The 19,406-nt window shown below is 43.3% G+C and overlaps 1 long non-coding RNA gene across 1 annotated transcript in view; it reads right to left on the bottom strand.

Moving 5' to 3' along the window:
• Nucleotides 1–15,254: 15,254 nt before the first annotated feature.
• The window catches only part of LOC119853474, a 107,975-nt gene continuing 103,823 nt past the window's right edge, over nt 15,255–19,406 (bottom strand). Inside the window, exon 3 of the long non-coding RNA XR_006279682.1 lies at nt 15,255–15,371. This is a non-coding gene — a long non-coding RNA (uncharacterized LOC119853474). The remainder of the gene's footprint in view (nt 15,372–19,406) is intronic.

Genomic DNA, 19,406 nt, shown 5'->3' with positions numbered 1-19,406 from the left:
GCCTCTTCCCAGGACTAGCTGCTCCAAGAAGCAGTCATTGAGCTCCTAACCTTAACTGCACCTGCTGGCTGACTCACAGTACTTCTTACACAAGTAATTTCTGAGTGCCTGGTACACACCTGGTCCCTCTGGAAGTGCTCCTGGGGTGCCCAGCATCCCTTCTACCATGCCCCCTTGTACAGCTCAAGTCACTGGGCTCTCAGACAATTTGGGCATGACCAAGGAGGTAACATAGGAGAAATTCTCTGGCCCATGATATTGAGAAGGTCAAACTAGATGATCTATTGGTTCCTTCTGACCTTAAAATCTATGAATCTATGAAGTCTATGGAACCAGCTTTAAAAATCCCATGTCATCTCCTCCTCACCCCAAACCCCCCTTGAACGCCAAATGTGCTCACCAAGGCTTTTGAAAAAAATGGTCTAAGTGGCTAGGAAATGACGTCCTGGGCTCCAACAGGCTCTTGCCCTGCTGAATGCCCCACAGCAAGAGATCATATGGGTTCAGCTGGCTCTCCCACGTGAGCCTGCTGCCATACCAATATTAGCAGCCATCATTGTCTGACACAACCATGGCTGCAACCAAGCATTCACACCTAAAAGAACTGCTTGAGCAATAATCCCTCACTGACCTCGGGAGATAATTGACTGCGTCTTCAAGTGATGCATCCCAAGCTCAAGGTGAATCAGCATAACAACTTGGAGGGTGGATGTGGCACTGTAGCCCTCACACCCACTTCATCACCAGCACAACTAAATGTAATAAGACTAGAGCAGTGGTTCTCAAACTTGGTCCACCGCTTGTGCCGGGAAAGCCTCCGCTGGGCCGGGCCGGTTTGTTTACCTGCCGCATCTGCAGGTTCGGCCGATCGCAGCTCCCAGTGGCTGCGGTTCCCTGCTCCAGGCCAATGGGAGCTGCTGGAAGCGGCGCGGGCCAAGGGACGTACTGGCTGCTGCTTCCAGCGGCTCCCATTGGCCTGGAGCAGGGAACTGCGGCCACTGGGAGCCGCGATTGGCCGAACCTGCGGATGCGGCAGGTAAACGAACTGGCCCGGCTTTCCCTGCACAAGCAGCGGAACAAGTTTGGGAACCACTGGACTAGTCCATTAGAGTTTCCTCTTGCATATCCAGGCAGGCTGTGTGGTTTGGGGACCGAGTTCTTGGCTCTAGAGTAAATGGCAAGTCACTTCATCTATTGGGACCTCTGTTCCATTAATTTTTCTTTTTTGCCTGTGACCTGTCCGTGACTTTTACTAAAAATATTTGTGACAAAATCTTAGCCTTAATCATGTATCCCTGGTAGGATCTAGGGGCTGAGAAGCTCTGTATTTCTGAGGAAGGGAGAGATTAATGTCTCCTCATTAGGGATTGGGTGTGGAGAGATTTATCTCTGTTTCTAAGGTTCTTTTCACTGGACCCCATCTCTCCATCCTGTGTGCCCACCACTAGACCAAAGGGGCTCTTCCCCAGGAAATGTCAGCCTGGGAGTCGGAACCAGCACAGCACAGCTTGTTGGATTTTGTGACAGTGCAATGAAGACAATCATGGAAAGACACAGCCTCTCCCTAGTTAAGTTTGAGATAAGATTTCTAATCTCCCACATCTCCATCCCTCTACTAAATGGGACAAAAAGAAACCAAGCTGCCTGAAGTTTCTAATGTGCAGAGCTAGGGCAGAGGTTTCTGAGAATCTCTAGGGTGGAATATGGCTTCCACAGAAGCAGGACCCAGTGATTTTAGAAGCAAAGGGACATCTCCCAGAGATCCCACCTGGACAGTGAGAGGCACTGTTGGAAATACCATGCCCTGCATAAAGAAGAGATACTCTCAGATATTTTGTTTATACCCATTTAAAAAAAAAGGGAAATTTTGACATTTGATTTCAGATCAAAAGGCACTGGAAAAATTGCCCCATCAGTGCAAATATTTCTGGTTAACATTGATTTTCCCTAATGCAACATTCTGCTACAGTGTTTTAGTAGTCATTTGTATTTAAATTTGTGATGGGGCTGCCTACTTGGCATACCAGCCTTCTGAACATGGATCTCCCCTCACCTGTCTCAAACTCTTTAGTAAGGAAACATAAGAACATAAGAATGGCCCTACTGGGTCAGACCAAGGGTCCATCTAGCCCAGTATCCTGTTTTCCAACAGTGGCTGGTGCCAGGTGCCCCAGAGAGAATCAACAGAACAGGTAATCATCTAGTGATCCATCCCCTGTTGCTCATTCCCAGCTTCTGGCAAAACAGAGGCTAGGGACACCATCCTTGCCCAACCTAGCTAATAGCCATTGATGGACTTATCCTCCATGAATTTATCTAGTTCTTTTTTGAACCCTGTTATGGTCTTAGCCTTCTGGCAAAGATTTCCACAGGTTGACTGTGCGTTGTGTTAGGAAATACTTCCTTTTATTTGTTTTAAACCTGTGCCTATTCATTTCATTTGGTGACCCCTAGTTCTTGTGTTATGAGAAGTAGTAAACAACAAGCATGAATTTTGTTTTAAAATGTCCTTCCTACTAATGTTCTGCAAAGTCAAAGTGATGATCACAACAACAAAAATCCAATTGTGATATGATACAAAAATAACCCCACAACTAATTAAGCATTAGAGCCGGTTAAAAATACAATACAATCTTTTCATAAAAAAATTAGCAAAATTTAATCCTGTTTTTTTCTGTTTAAATTAATAACTCCAGTGAAAAGTTTAGCTGAGATTGCAAATTTTGAAGATGTTTGGCTACTTCGATTACATATAGAAAAAAGAAACCATACATATATACTGCAGAACAATGAGACTCACATGCATGGACCTTTGTTCTATCAAACACACTTTTGTTGATAGCTGGTGCTACAACAGATACTTAGGATATAAATAATTTATTCTTAAAGAATGCATGAAAATTCCAGGTCTGCCTCTGTGATGGGTTTTCCCAGGGTGCAGCCTGAACTGTGGGACCACTGAGCTCTGTCTCACCAGTCTGGGCTCCCTCTCACACTGTGATCCTATGGCTGATCCACAAACCTTGGTCATAACATTCAAAAACCAGTTGGAGAACACTTCAATCTCTCTGGTCACTCGATTACAGACCTGAGGGTGGCTATCCTTCAACAAAAAAGCTTCAAAAACAGACTCCAACGAGAGACTGCTGAATTGGAATTAATTTGCAAACTGGATACAATTAACTTAGGCTTGAATAGAGACTGGGAATGGATGAGTCATTACACAAAGTAAAACTATTTCCCCATGTTATTTCTCCCCCCCCACCCCCACCCCCCACTGTTCCTCAGATGTTCTTGTTTAGTGCTGGAAATAGCCTACCTTGCTTGTCACCATGATAGGTTTTCTTCCTTCCGCCCCCCCCCCCCCCCCGCTGCTGGTGATGGCTCATCTTAAGTGATCTCTCTCCTAACAGTGTGTATGATAAAACCCATTGTTTCATGTTCTCTGTGTGTGTATATAAATCTCCCCTCTGTATTTTCCACCAAATGCATCCGATGAAGTGAGTTGTAGCTCACGAAAGCTTATGCTCAAATAAATTTGTTAGTTTCTAAGGTGCCACAAGTACTTTTCTTTTTGCGAATACAGACTAACACGGCTGCTACTCTGAAACCTGTCATTATGCAAGGCACTGAATTTAGCCATATAGAGTAGAAATCTGTCAACTTCATGAAAAAACTCGTACAGATACAGACAGACATCATCTTCCTCTCCAAATGCAAACAGATGGACATCATACCAAAAGGACTGAAGGTAAAAAATCCATTACAATCTACATACCACACAGACTATGCTGACAGCTTGTGCCACCCACTCTCAAAAAAACTGCGGAACCACCTGATCGACATCCTCTACAGCAAACTGGGAAAGATTAAGAATGAGCTCTCAAAACTGGATACTCTCATAAAGAACCAACCTTCCACACAAACTTCCTCGTGGCTGGACTTTACAAAAACTAGACAAGCCATTTACAACACACACTTTGCTTCTCTACAAAAGAAAAAGGACACTAAGCTATCTAAACTACTACATGCCACAAGGGGCCACAACAGTGGTTCCCGTAACCCACCCAGCAATATTGTTAATCTATTCAACTATACTCTTAACCCAGCAGAAGAATCTGTCCTATCTCGGGGCATCTCCTTTTGCCCCTCCATCCCCACGAACATGATACAGTTCTGTGGTGACCTAGAACCCTATTTTCGACGTCTCCAACTCAAGGAATATTTCCAACACACCTCTGACCAATATATTAACCCACAGAGACCTTCCTACCAAGACTACAAAAAGAAGGATTCTGGGTGGACTCCTCCTGAAGGTCGAAACAGCAGACTGGACTTCTACCATAGAGTGCTTCCGCCGACGTGCATGGGCTGAAATTGTGGAAAAGCAGCATCACTTGCCCCATAACCTCAGCCATGCAGAACACAGTGCCATCCACAGCCTCAGAAACAACTCTGACATCATAATCAAAAAGGCTGACAAAGGAGGTGCTGTTGTCATCATGAATAGGGCGGAGTATGAACAAGAGGCTACTAGGCAGCTCTCCAACACCACTTTCTACAAGCCATTACCCTCTGATCCCACGGAGAGTTACCAAAAGAAACTATAGCATTTGCTCAAGAAACTCCCTGAAAAAGCACAAGAACAAATCCACACAGACACACCCCTAGAACCCCGACCTGGGGTATTCTATCTACCCAAGATCCATAAACCTGGAAATCCTGGACGCCCCATCATCTCAGGCATTGTCACCCTGACAGCAGGATTGTCTGGCTATGTAGACTCCCTCCTCAGGCCCTACGTTACCAGCACTCCCAGCTATCTTCGAGACACCACTGACTTCCTGAGGAAACTACAATCCACTGGTGATCTTCCTAAAAACACCATCCTAGCCACTATGGATGTAGAAGCCCTCTACACCAACATTCCACACAAAGATGGACTATTCCTAGCTACACGCCTCTAGCTTTCATCCAGATCATACCACATGATCCATTGTCTACAGCCAAGCTCTACGATATAACCGCATTTGCTCCAACTCCTCAGAGAGAGACAAACACCTACAAGATCTCTATCATGCATTCCTACAACTACAATACCCACCTGCTGAAGTGAAGAAACAGATTGACAGAGCCAGAAGAGTACCCAGAAGTCACCTACTACAGGACAGGCCCAACAAAGAAAATAACAGAACGCCACTAGCCATCAGCTTCAGCCCCCAACTAAAACCTCTCCAACGCATCATCAAGGATCTACAACATATCCTGAAGGACGACCCATCACTCTCACAGATCTTGGGAGACAGGCCAGTCCTTGCTTACAGACAGCCCCCCAATCTGAAGCAAATACTCACCAGCAACCACACACCACACAACAGAACCACTAACTCAGGAACCTATCCTTGCAACAAAGCCAGTTGCCAACTCTGTCCACATATCTATTCAGGGGACACCATCCTAGGGCCTAATCACATCAGCCACACTATCAGAGGCCAATGTGATATATGCCATCATGTGCCAGCAATGCCCCTCTGCCATGTACATTGGTCAAACTGGACAGTCTCTACGTAAAAGAATGAATGGACACAAATCAGACGTCAAGAATTATAACATTCAAAAACCAGTTGGAGAACACTTCAATCTCTCCGGTCACTCGATTACAGACCTGAGGGTGGCTATCCTTCAACAAAAAAACTTCAAAACCAGACTCCAACGAGAGACTGCTGAATTGGAATTAATTTGCAAACTGGATACAATTAACTTAGGCTTGAATAGAGACTGGGAATAGATGAGTCATTACACAAAGTAAAACTATTTCCCCATGTTATTTCTCCCCCCCACCCCACCCCACCCCCCACTGTTCCTCAGATGTTCTTGTTTACTGCTGGAAATAGCCTACCTTGCTTGTCACCATGATAGGTTTTCCTCATTTCCCGCCCCTGCTGCTGGTGATGGCTCATCTTAAGTGATCTCTCTCCTTACAGTGTGTATGATAAAACCCATTGTTTCATGTTCTCTGTGTGTGTATATCAGTCTCCCCTCTGTATTTTCCACCAAATGCATCCAATGAAGTGAGCTGTAGCTCACGAAAGCTTATGCTCAGATAAATTTGTTAGTCTCTAAGGTGCCACAAGTACTCCTTTTCTTTTTGAGAATACAGACTAACACGGCTGCTACTCTGAAACCTTGGTCAGGTATTGTAGTTACACAGATATCCACAGGCAGGGACAGACTCAGCTGAGTGACATGAATGCTTCTCCCAGCCACTCCTGAACCAACAATAGAGAGACTCCAGCCAATTCCCCCAGTTCCCCAGCCTTGTACCCCAGAACTATACCATCTTGAACTAGTCAGAAGCCTGGCCTGTGTAAATTCATTAAATTTGCCACTTCTACAAAGGAATTTGGACGTGCACCAGCCTTTGTGACCTGAGCAGATTTCCCAAGCACTTCAACCAAAAAACACTGTTTTAGGTAAAATATAAAACAGATTTATTAACTACAGAAAGATAGATTTTAAGTGATTATAAGTAGTGAGAATAGAGATCAAAGTTGGTTACCTAAGAAATAAAATAAATTTGCAGTCTAAGTTCTATAGACTAAACAGGATTTGAATCAAGCAGTGTCTCACCCTGATAAATAGTACAAGCAGGTTAAGATCTTCAATATACAGGCTGGAACTCTCCATCAGCCTGGGACCACCCTCCCCAGTTCAGTCTTTGTCCTCCAGACGTGTTTCCAGGTGTTGAATTGTGGGGGGAGAGAGGCCAAGTGATGATGTCACTTTCTCTCTTTTATAGTTTCTTCCAGCTTTCTGAAAAGATCCATTGCTATGGTGTGAGTCAAGCAGGTTCCATTGCCTACATGTTCCCTCTGAGAAGTCTCCATTGTATACAGATCTTGGAATAGTCCTTAGGCATATGGATTCCTTTTAACGGGCCATCAGCATATCTGGCAACTCCATTGTTGTACCTTGCAGGCTGGTTGTCGGTATTCCCAATCTCACACCATATTTCAGTAACACACCCATAGCATAACTTCCCACACAATGATAACACATACAATCTAACAGATCAAGAGTTTTAAACTGATACATCACAAGGCAGACTTTGTAAAAACATATCAGAATTATATGACAGTGGTGAATATAGGAGTTCCAAAGTGATGTTTTGAGGCAGGGTGACACAGCCTCCCAGATCACATAAGCCTAAAACTCAACCCTATTCTTGTGGCAGTTCCATGCTAGCAGCCCCTGGTGAAAGCAGGGATCTCTGTGCAGGCTCAGGGAACCAGCCAGGAGAGTAGCCCTGCAGCTGGTAGCATGGCCACTGCAACGTTAATATGACTAAGCTGGGTACCCTGTGTATTTTATGGTATCCCAGCTGGTAACAAGAAGAACAGGGATAGAAAGGGCTGCAGATTTGCAGTGTGGCTGAGTTAACTTTACTGTAGAAACCTTCAGACTTAAAAGATTAAAAAAAAAAAAAGCTGAGCAATGTTAATGACATCACCAAGATTTTTTCAATTAATGGCCTGGATTTTGAAAAGGGGGGAAATAAGAGGATAAAGGCCAGATTTTCAAAGGTTTGCAGGTAGATGCCGATATGTGCCTAGTGTGATTTTCAAAAGCATCTAAGCAGGTTAGGTGCTTAACTCCTGCATAAGCACTTCTGTAAAAACCACTAAGACCCAGATCTTCAAAGGGATTCAGGCACCCAACTTCCATTGAAATCACTTGGAAGTGGGCACCTAAATAACTTTGAGGGTCTGCAGTCAATGGAGTTAGGCACAAAAATACCTTTGCGGTGCCTATCTGCATCTGTAGGTGCCTAAATACTTTTAAAAATCTGGCCCCAAAAGCAGGGCTTAAATTCAGCTGAAGCTGTCTGGAGCAGAGCTCCGATAAATATTTTCAACCCCCTTGAAGTTTTCATAGCATGTTGGGGGTGGGGTGTGCGGGGGCTCCGGGAAATACTTTACGAGAATTTAAGCCCTGCCTAAAAGTCTATACCAAGCTGCTATAAGGACTGAAGGTACCTCAGGGTTTTCAACTCCTTTAAATCCCTAAAGTGGGCTGGTGGGTTTTTAATTGTATTGCAGATTTAGCACTTCTGATAATATGCATGAGTCACCTACTGGCTGGTGTGTATTAGACATCCCCCTTTGTGCTCCAGCTACAGAAGATGTGAGTATGTTACAGGCCCTGCCTACAGAGTTTCTTTCAAGCTGCAGAGACTCATGCATTTAGCTCTGGAGGGCCTGGGTTCAATGCTCAGTGTGTTGGCCAAGCAAGCAGCTGTAACACCTGCATGCTCAGCCTGGTCTCAGTTCTAGGAACACACACGTGAGCTCTGTCATGCTCAATGAGGCTCCTCAAATGAGAGTTTGCAGGATCTGGGCCCAGATATCCTGTAAGAACTTTCTATGAAATGCTGCCTTGTGCCTGGTGTATCTGGAGTTTTCCCATGTTCATAAGTTCAGTTTTCACTCAAAAGTTATTCCCACCAGGTCATTCTGGATGGACCCTTTCGTGTGGATGAGGACATGCATCAACTTTCAATGTGCTGCAGTTTTGACTGGTTTGAAAATACTTTTATACTTGGGAAAAAATCATCCTTATTTCTGTTCTGTGATGGCCTAAGCTTCTAAAACATGTGGCTTTTGTGTGTCACACAGCTCAGTTGAGTAACAGTGACAGCTACTAGTTAAGCTAACCACAAACTCCTGCTAACCACATCTCTGGGTCTTGTCGCTTCCCCACACTTGGTCCTGTCCCCACCCCCAACAACACAGAATAATAGAATCATAGAAATTTAGGGCTGGAAGGGATCTTGAGACATCATCAAGTCCAGCCCCCGGTGCTGAGGCAGGATCAAGTAAACCTAGACCATCTCTGACAGGTGTTAGTCCAACCTGTTCTTAAAAACCTCCAGGAGTGGGTATTCTACAACCTCCCTTGGAAACCTACTCCAGAGCTTAGCTACCCCTATGATTAGAAAACTTTTCCTAATATCTAACCTAAATCTTCCTTGCTGCAGATTAAGCCCATTACTTCTTGTCCTGTCTTCAGTGGATGTGGAGATAAAAATAGATCACAGTTTGTGATCTGCTATAATTCTTTGTTCCTTTTCAGTAGTACTACACCTAGCCAGTTATTTCCCGTTTAATACTTGTGCATTTGATTTTTCCTTCCTAAGTGAAGCCCTTTGCACTTGACTTTACTGAATTTCATCTTATGGATTTCAGACCAATTCTCCAATGTATCAAGATGGTTTTAAATTCTAATCCTGTCCTTCCAAAGTGTTTGCAATCGCTGCCAGATTGGTGCCATCTGCAAATTTTATAAGCATACTCTCCATTCATTTTCCAAGTCATTAACGAAAATGTTGAATAGTACCAGACCCAGAACAGAGGCCTGTGGGACCCCACAAGATACATCCTCCCAGTTTGACAGGGAACCACTGATGATTGCTCGTTGAGTACAGTTTTCAATCAGTTATGTACCCACCTTGTAGTAATTTCATTTATACCACAGTTCCCTAGTTTGGTTATGAGAGTCATTTGGAACTGTGTCAAAAATGTTACTAAAATCAAGATTTATTACATCTTCTGCTCATCCACTAGGCCAGTAACCTTGTCAAAGAAGGAAATTTGGACTTTAGTGATAGTGCAATGAACATAATCATGGAAAGATGGCAGTGTGTTTCTAATTAAAGCTGTGCTAAATTTTTGAATGTAAATACCCCATATCGAAAGGGTTAAAAAAAATCTGCCTGAAATTTCTGATGCACAGTCCAATAGCAGAGGTCAGTTTCAGAGTGGGATCAGATATGTCTGTTGGGAGATCATGTGACAGATTGAAACATCTGAAACCTTTTTCTTTTGTAAAATTGTTCTTGTCTCTTTATGGACAATTGTATGCTTGATTCTGATCTCACATACACAAGTTTTAAACCAGCGTAACTACAATGGATTCTGTAGAGTTACTCCTGTTTTAGGCCGGTCAGCGTAACAGGAAGGAGAATCAGGCCTTTGACCTTAATGTAGATTCACCTAATTTCCTCTGTTCTTCTCAGTGTGGATGATGAGTTTTGGAGCAGAGGAAGGAGGTCTAGGTGCCATGGAGATCCACGGAGTGTGTTACATATTGTACAAGTCAATCTGTGACTGAACCCAGCTCCCCTGACACCACAAACTGAAGGGATTTGTAACAACTATAAGAAATAAAGATCCACCTATAGGAGCTCATTGGAACCGACAGAGATGTGTGGACCATGGTCTACAATTACCCAGGTGTGGAAATAACATGTGATAGGGACATTTTTAGGGTATTTTCTTTTTAATTTAAAAAAATAAACTAATTGAATTTCTAAAGGAGAAGAGTTGATAGAAACAGTCCCCTTGCCTCCCACCAACACAAACACACACACGTCAGCAAGATTAGCTCAAACTAACATGCTTTTTATAAAAGGAGAGTAACAAATCTTATATGGGTGATACAGGAGCTTCCTTCTTGAATTACACCAGCTCACAAGGTTTTTTATAACCCGCACTCCAGGGTACCGTTCAAGCAGGATCTGATGATTTTAGAAGCAAGTGGCTGTCTCTCAGATTCCCAGAGATCCTACCTAGACAATCACTCAAAATAGCTCCTGCACAAAGAAAAGAGAATCAGATTTTTTGATATTTTCCCACAGAACAGGGATAATATGATGTTTGATTTCAAATCAGTTACACAGGAGGGATTGCCCAGTCACTCCATGGTGAGTGAAGAGGTTCCTGGTTAACTCCAGCAAAGGGAAATTATTTCCCCTACTGCGACATTCTGTTACAGAGTTTTAAGGGTATAGTTGTATGTATCTAAACAGGTGAACTGGCTGCCTATAAAAACTACACTGCAGAAAAGCACAACTCAAATCCAGATACAGTTGTTCTATCAAACACACCTTGGGCACAGCTGAAGCTAAAATGACAGATAATTACTTAGGTGATAAATAACTTGCTCTTAATTAATGAAAGGAAATTCCAATACTATCTATGGCTAACTCTGTTCTGGTGGCAGTTCCATGCTAGCAGCCTGGCCTGGTGATGGCACAGATCTCTGGGCATGCTCAGCGAATCAGCCAAGAGCATCACCCTGCAGCTTCTTATCCTGGTCACCTCAAGCCTAGTTCCTACAGGCCCCAGGGGCTCCCAATTTCACACGGCCTGTCCTCAACCTGCGTCTCTGGTGCTTTAGTAGGTGGGAAAATCTCTCACCTTCCCAGCTGCTTCTCGGGGAGCTGTACCTGATGTAACATTAACTTGACCTGGCTGGGCATTCTGTATCGTTTTTGACACATACTGCCTGAAACAAGCAGAGCAGGAATAGAAAGGGCTGCAGATTTGCCTTGTAGCCAAATTAACTTTACAAAGGAGCCTTCATGTTTAAAACATTAAAAACACCCTTCCAAATAGTGTTCACATTGATGTCACCAAGATTTTCATAATTACCTCCCTTGGTCTTCAAAAGGGGAACAATAAAGGGCTAAGAGTCTGTACTGAGCTGCTTTAAGGTCTGACGGAATCATGAGATCTTAAATGGCTTTCAATCTTTAGAGGACTGGTGCTGTTTTAATTATATGGAAGAGTCAGTGCTTCTGATGATATACCTGTGTCACCCACTGGTCAGAGTGCGTTACACGTCCCCGCTGTGCCTCAATGTGACGGAATGCACTCCCTACACATTATAGCAATAATGTTTGTACAAGGTATGCCTTGTGAGGTATCAATAAAAACTCATGACTTACTGATCAGTGATATCATGGTAAAATGTGTATAGCAGCATTATGGGTGAAGTTATAAACTTTCCACTATACAATGTTAAAACTGCATGTTCAAAACTCATAGAGAACCAAACTGGTCAAACAGGACTGTCTTGAACAAAGGAGTGTATGTTTGCCTTGATTTGCATGAAGTGGTAAACAGAAGGAAACCTGCATGTGAGCATACACAGGTGAAAAAACCTAGCAGGGAACATCCTTCCACACAGACTTTTCGTCTCCTGGTTCTCAGCTGGAAATGCTTTTCAAGTGGGGGACTGAAACTATAAAAAGGAGGTACAAACACCCCAAGAGACCCCTCTGTCTCCCTGTCCATCTCACTCTTTGCACCCGAGAAGACAAAAGAAATAGCTGTTGGCCTCAGGGGGAGAGGTCCTGACCTGAAGAGTTTGGTCAGTAAGACTTCTGGAAGCATGTGGTGAGAAACTTTGCTTGAGTCTAATAGAGTTTGTTAAGTTAGGCATTAGAAAGTATTTTATCTTTATTTTTCTTTTAACCATTTTTTTTACTTTTATGCCTCATTGCTTGTAATCACTTAAAATCTCTCTCTTTAGAGTTAATAAACTTGTTTTATTGTTTTTATCTAATTCAGTATGTTTAGTTAAAGTATCTGGGTAATGCCATTTAAAGCGGTGAACTGGCGTATATTATTCCCTTAAAGGAATAACATGCTTAATATATTTGGACTGTCTAGGAGAGGGATGGACAGTACAGGACATACATTTCTGGGGGGAAATCCGGGACTGAGAATGTGTTGGGGTGACCTTGCAATCTAACCAAGGCTGGTCAGAGCCAGAGTGTAACTCAAGTGTGGCTGGCAGGCTGCAGTTCCACACGGACACTCAGGGGATGACTTGCACGCTGGAAGGCAGTTTGTGAGCAGCCCAGGTGGGAGCTACTGCAGCAAGGTAAAGTAAGGTTCCCAAGTTTGCAGGGCAGAGATGACACAATCCCTCACTGGTCTGGATCACACCCTCCTATGTCACACTGAGCTACAGAGAATGGGATTCTTTTATAGCCTCAGCTAGAGAGCCTGGCCCTTTAGCTCAAATTGCAGAGACACATGTGCTTCAATCCTCCATCTGTTACAATGACTTTCACACTTATGTGTTCTACCTATTCTGCAAGCTGTCACACACAAGCTTTTATACTCTCAATGCAGCTCCATATGTACGTTAGAATTTGCAGCATCTGGACCCATCTATACTGTAAGGAAGCCCAATGAAATACTGCACTGTGCCTGTTCGACTGATGTTTTAATGAATTTGTTAGTTTCCACTCAATATTTTTCATACTGGGTTCATCTGAATGGACCCTTTAGTGAGGACTAGGACACACGTTCAGTTACAATGTTCTGCCACTTTTGAGTTAACTAGCTTGAAAATACTTTACTGTATTTACTTTGTTACCCTCCCTACACACACACACATTTATATCCACCCTCAGGTGTCAATACATTCAAACATTTTTGGCTTTTCTCCATAATTTTGTAGATTTTAAGGCCAAAAAGGACCATTAGATCACTAGTCTCACCTCCTGTAGAACACAGGCCATAGAATTTTCCCCAGTTACCTCTGTATTGAGCTAGGCAACTTGTATTTGATTAGTTTTCAGAAAGGCATCCGGCCTTGATTGGAAGACACCAAGAAATGGAGAATACGTCATTTCCTTGGTAGCTTGTTGCAATGGTTAATCACCCTCACTGTTAAAAATCTACTTCTTATTTCTAACTTAAATTGCCAGGCTTCAACTTCCAGCCATTGGTTCTTGTTCTGCCTTCTCTGTTCAAGTAAAGAGTCCTTGAGAACCTGGTATTTTTTCCCTGTGAATAAACTTATACACTTTGATCAAGTCACTGGAGACACCCACATTCAATTATTATTCCCCATTGACAACTATATTATATTATATTATATTATATTATATTATATTATATTATATTATATTATATTATATTATATTATATTATATTATAAGGCTTTACTGAGATTGTATGGTGGTAGGATTTTAATCAGAATCTTGTGCAGTGCTAAGTCAAACTATTTACAATAATACAAGTATATTACATCTACACAGAAACCTTTATTAATTAAATTTGTAATGTCGTAAAAATTAAATAAGGTTTATTTAACATGACCTATTGTCCAAAAAGCCATGTTGAATGGTATTATCTGTATTTTTAATCTTTAATTCTTTATTGGTTGAGTCAGCTTTTCTAGTATTTTGCCAGGGATTGATGTCAGGCTAAGTGGCCTATAGTTACCTGGACTACCCTTTCTGAATGTTGGCATAACAATCCACACTCTTCTGAAATTTCCTCAACATTCCAAAATTTATTAAAAATTATCAGTGGAACAGAGATGTCCTCAGCCAACTCTTTTAGGACTCTGCAGTGCAAGTTATCCAGGTCTGCTGATTTAAAATGGTCTATACCTAGTAGATGTTGTTTAACATCCTCCTTAGTTACGAATGGACTAGATAGTAGTTCACCATCCTCCTGTAAGATCAGTACATCAACCTACTTCTTTCCAAATACAGAAGAGGAATATTAATTGAACACTTATGCTTTTTCTGCCTCATTATTAACAATTTTACCACCATATAGGAATGGGCCCATAGCATTGTAAGGATTTCGATTCTTCTTGATATATTTAAAAAATGCCTTCTTGTCCTTAGCCCTGCCAGCCATGGATACTTCCCTAATGTCCTTACCTTCTCTTATCATATTGTTGCACTGCATCACTTCTAATTTAGATTGATTGTTATCTATTTCCCATGTTTCTCATTTGTTATAGATATTATTTTATTTCTAATTGCCTTCACTTCCTCTGCAGACTGATAGAGTAGACACAGTTCCTATACTCTCTCCTGCAGACTTTTTTTTGTTACTGTTTGATTTCTCTATTCTAAAATATAAAAGCAATGTAGACAACGGGGTTTTTGGGCCCAAACACCTGCCCATATATGAAGCTTTGGCAGCATATGGAGGCTGTAAAAGCAACAAAATGGCCTGGGAGGAGAATTCGCCCAAAGCATGAGCAGCACATGGCTGCCATAAGAGGGCTATGCTGTCCCTGTTGCAAGCAGTGGAGTTGGGGTGGTGCTGGAGACATTGCTGGAGGCTGTCAGGTCTAAGGGGACATACCCAGTAATGCTGAGAACTGTGCAGACTCTGAGCTGCTCCAGGCTGTGGATTAACCCTGAGGAAACCTGGGTAAGGCAGTTGTAAGTAGGAGCAACCACTGGTGGTCTAGAATGTGGAGAGCACAAAAGTGGCTTAAGTCTCCTTTGTCCCTTGCCTCTGGACTGTGCTACAAGCACTGAGCCTCCAAGCGCATTAATCTTCAGCTTGGCTATTGGACAAAGAGGAAAAAATATTTCTGTTCACATGGCGATGTCTCTCTTGTGGCTTGTTGAACTTACAGTTTACAGCAGCTGTACTTTCGAGAACATATTCCAATGAATCTATAACTTTTGGGACATGGTCCACTGAAACAGATACCACCAAGATATCTACATCGCTTCCTGGAGCTCCAAGCCTGCGAGAATTCTGTGGAAAGAAAAAGAGTCTTAATCATCATTTTGCAGACTAGAGTAAATACGAGTTGTGATTCTTGGGTAACAGGCATTTCCCAGTCACTTAGACTTGGGAAAGTCAGCCCAGTTATCTTCCAGGATTAAAGTTTATCACAGCTTCAGTACTATTTAAATAGCTGCATTTCTCTGCACATGCAGTGACAGCCTCTAAGAAAACAATGGCGTGAGTTAATTAAACAGGGGCACTGACTCTTGAGCTGCAGAATTAAGAACCATACCTCTGAGCACAGCTGTCATTCACTGCCCCATCCCTTTAAGGCAGGGGTCTCAAACTCCTAGCCCGCAGGGCATCTGCGGTCCGCAAACCTCCCCAGTGTGGCCCGCGGGGTTCCAGCAGTTTTGAGGCTGGGTCTCTCCCTTAGCCCCACCTGCCACTCCTGGGTGCTCCCCCACAGGTGATTTACAATGGCCTGGGGCTCTGGCAGCGCAGCGGAGCTGAGTGACCTCTGCCTGCTCGCGCCATGTGTCTGCTGGCCCCCCGAGTGTGGCCCCGGGGCGGGAAGGGGCTGTGCCTCTGTGCTGCCCCTGCCCCAAGTGCCCCTGTGGCCAATAGGAAGCTGTGGGGGCGGTGCCCCAGGTAAGCGCCACACCCCGATCCCCTCCCAGAGCCTGCACCGTGCATCCCCACCCTCTCCTGCCCCCAAACTCCTTCCCAGAGCCTGCCCCCCCACCCCCTCCCCACACCCCTCAACCCCCAAACTCCTTCCCAGAGCCTGCATCCCAAGCCCTGTTCCACACCGCCAAACTCCCTCCCAGAGCCTGCACCCCCTCCCTACACCCCCAACCCCCCAACTCCCACCCAGAGCTCGCAACCCCACCCCCTCCCCCACCCAAACTCCCTCCCAGAGCCCAACTTCTCACCCCTTCTGCACCCAAACTCGCTCCAAGAGCCTTAGGCAGGTGGGGGTGGAGTTTTGGGGGGCGGGTTCTGGGTGGCATGAGTGACATTATTGGCCCACTGGGAGGATTTGAGGACTGGCACTGGCCCTAAGGTAAATTGAGTTTGAGACCTCTGCTTTAAGGAATGGAAAGCAAGAAGCTGCCTACATCACCAACTTCCCTTAGTGGCCGCTACTGTGGTTTTGATTTCCTCAGGCTCTGAGAGTGATGTGCCAGGCAGTACCGTCAATATAATTTGGCTAAGTAGGGTTGAACTGGCTCAGCACTGAGTTGCATGACTACAACTTTTTGAAAGAGAAGGGCTTGAAAAAGCCCCTTCTGGTTTGAATGCCTGCCTGTCTGTGAGACTCTGTCCAAACTTTATTCTGAAGATTCACTTGGGAATAGTGTCTTCATGACCAATTTCCAGTTTTTGTTTATACCTGAAGGACCCTTATTTTGAAAATGCAGCTCAAATGTGCAGAGACAAACCTTATAGACTATTTACGTAAGAACATAAGAATGGCCCTACTGGGTCAGACCAAAGGTCCATCTAGACCAGTATCCTGTCTGCCAACAGTGGCCAATGCCCCAGAAGGAATGAACAGAACAGGTAATTAACAAGTGATCCATCCCCTGTTGCTCATTCCCAGCTTCTGGGAATTTAGGTTAGAGCATTTAAACTGGAGGTTATTGGGCATCCTAAATGAATACATGGTTGTGTCGGCAAAAACTTTCCCACTGCTCCCAGCCCTATGAACCTTCCCTTAGACCAAAGGGTATATTGAAAGAGGTTGGCCAGACTTCATTTTTTCTGTATCCCATCTGGATGTTCAGTCCTGTGATTGCCTGTTAGAGGAAGAGTATGTGCCATGCAGCTAGAACATGGGGTGGCTTACAGCAAGTTCCAGCAAGCTCTGAGGAAAACACTGAAGGGAATTTTTTTTTGACTGGTTATAATTCAGTCAGATCTCAAAGATTCTTACTGGGGGCAGCAAAGACACATCCCAGCCTTCAGGACAATGCCTCTAAAATGTCATATGTTGTCTGCAAACTGAAGAGGCGCTAAAACTCATAAGGAAAATGTCAAAAACTTATTTCTAATAGAAAGCATTGGGCAACCTTAGTGTGTGCTCCCAGCTATCCCTCTAGCTCATCCCTCGTCTTCCTTTTCATCTTACCTGGGGCGCCCTGGAGCACCAGGAAGACAAGAGCAAAGAGCAGATAAAGGATCTTCATGGCTCAACGTCAGCTGGGAACTCAGTGTCACTAGAGGGAAGAAACACCAAGACAGACAGGAGACAGAAAGTCCCTATATTTCTTGGACACTGAAGACTGTGATATGCTGAGCACTAGAAATATTGTTCTAATCCAAATTAAATTTATAATATGTGTTCTGTAATAAGAACATAACATTAGAATGGGCATACTGGGTCTGACCAAAGGTCTATCTAGCCCAGTATCCTGTCTTCTGACAGTGGCCAAGGCCAAGGGCTTCAGAAGGAATGAACAGAACAGGTAATCATCAAGTGATCCATCCCCTATTGCCCATTCCCAGCTTCTGGTGAAATAAGGCTAGGGACACTTCAGAGCATGGTTTTGCATCCCTGTCCATCCTGGCTAATGGCTGTTGATGGACCTATCCTTCATGAATTTATCTACCGGTAGTTCTTTTTTGAATTCTAAATCTCTCAATAATAATGATTGTTATCAATATAGATCCATAGAAATACTATAGAAATACAATTATGTGTGGCAATATATATTTTAAAAACAGATGTTTTGTAACTAATTGTAATTAACCAGGTTCTTAAATTAGGTTTCTCATGGTAATCTCTTTCTCCTTAGCCAAAGTACAGACTGGATAATTATCAGTTCATAAATATTTATGTATTTTATTAGCAATATAGAATTGAAAGCAATTAAGGAATTACAGAGCAAAATAAAGGTGGTTGGATGCTCACGTTTGTGAAATTTATAAGAACAAATTCATCATGTGATGTTATAGTTTATCAAGAGATAATAAATCACATCAATTCATTCTAGGTTATATAGTCATGTTTCTTAGTTAAACTTTACCGAAGTTCTGTACAATATTGGGCAGGTGACTTTGGTACCAACATGGAACTATGAAACCTTAAATGCAGATTCTTATTAATTTCTAATTAAGCTGATCACCAATGAAATTATTGGAATGCCTATGGCAACTGAACCAAAAAGCTCTAAATTTACAGTTTAGAAAACCAAAAAAGTTACTTAAGTTCTAAGAATGATAATTTAATTAGTTATCACACGTTAAACCCCAGACAGATAATGCAGATAATGATTTACAGTGTTCCAGTTTATCTGGAATTTTACCAATATTTTACACTCTTAGGCCACTTTAACTAAATATCCAAGGTTAACTACATATTCCAATAGTGGTAACAATTACCAGGCAATTCAAAGCTTCTTCCTCTTTTTGGGTTTTGGATCAATTTCACTCAACCACAAAAACGGATAAACTCTGAAACACTCAGGGTTTCTCTCAGTTATCTTTTGCTGTAGGAAATGTTTCCTTTTACAAGTATTTCTCAACCTCAACACTCAAAATCACGTATAGAGTCACTCTAATTTCTGGACAACTAAGCTTCAGTTTGGTAGTGAAATACAAGTATATGTCACACACTCTATTACAGCCTGCTTTTCTCCATCCTCCTGGCCTGGGGATATCGGAAACTTTTGGATAACCGGGAGTTTGGCTAAAGGGAAATGCTAGGAAATTTAGTGCAAGAAGCCAGGGGCAGGAGGAACATGAGGAGCTTCACTATGCTGCAATGATGTGGGTCCCAGCAGGATATAGACAGAGCCCAAAGAGAGGCAGAGATGAGGGGGGAGGAGAGAAAAGGAGAAGGAAAGAAGGAGGAGAGGGGGAGAAGCTGCAGGAGACAGGAGCCTCCTTGGTTCTGCATGAGTGCTTCTCAGCACTGACAGCCCCGGGGGAGTGAGCTGACCCTACCCCTCACTGTTTGTACTGGTGCTTGCAGAACCCAGGGCTGTCAGTGCCAGAATATTTTCAAGCAGCACCAAGGATGCTCCTGTCTCCTGTGGCTCCTCCACATCCTCTTCT

Source organism: Dermochelys coriacea, chromosome 3 (assembly GCF_009764565.3).
Source record: "Dermochelys coriacea isolate rDerCor1 chromosome 3, rDerCor1.pri.v4, whole genome shotgun sequence".
In the NCBI taxonomy this organism is placed as follows: domain Eukaryota; kingdom Metazoa; phylum Chordata; order Testudines; family Dermochelyidae; genus Dermochelys; species Dermochelys coriacea.
The sequence above is the reverse complement of the archived record's forward strand: the minus strand, read 5'-3'. Positions and strand labels throughout refer to the sequence as shown.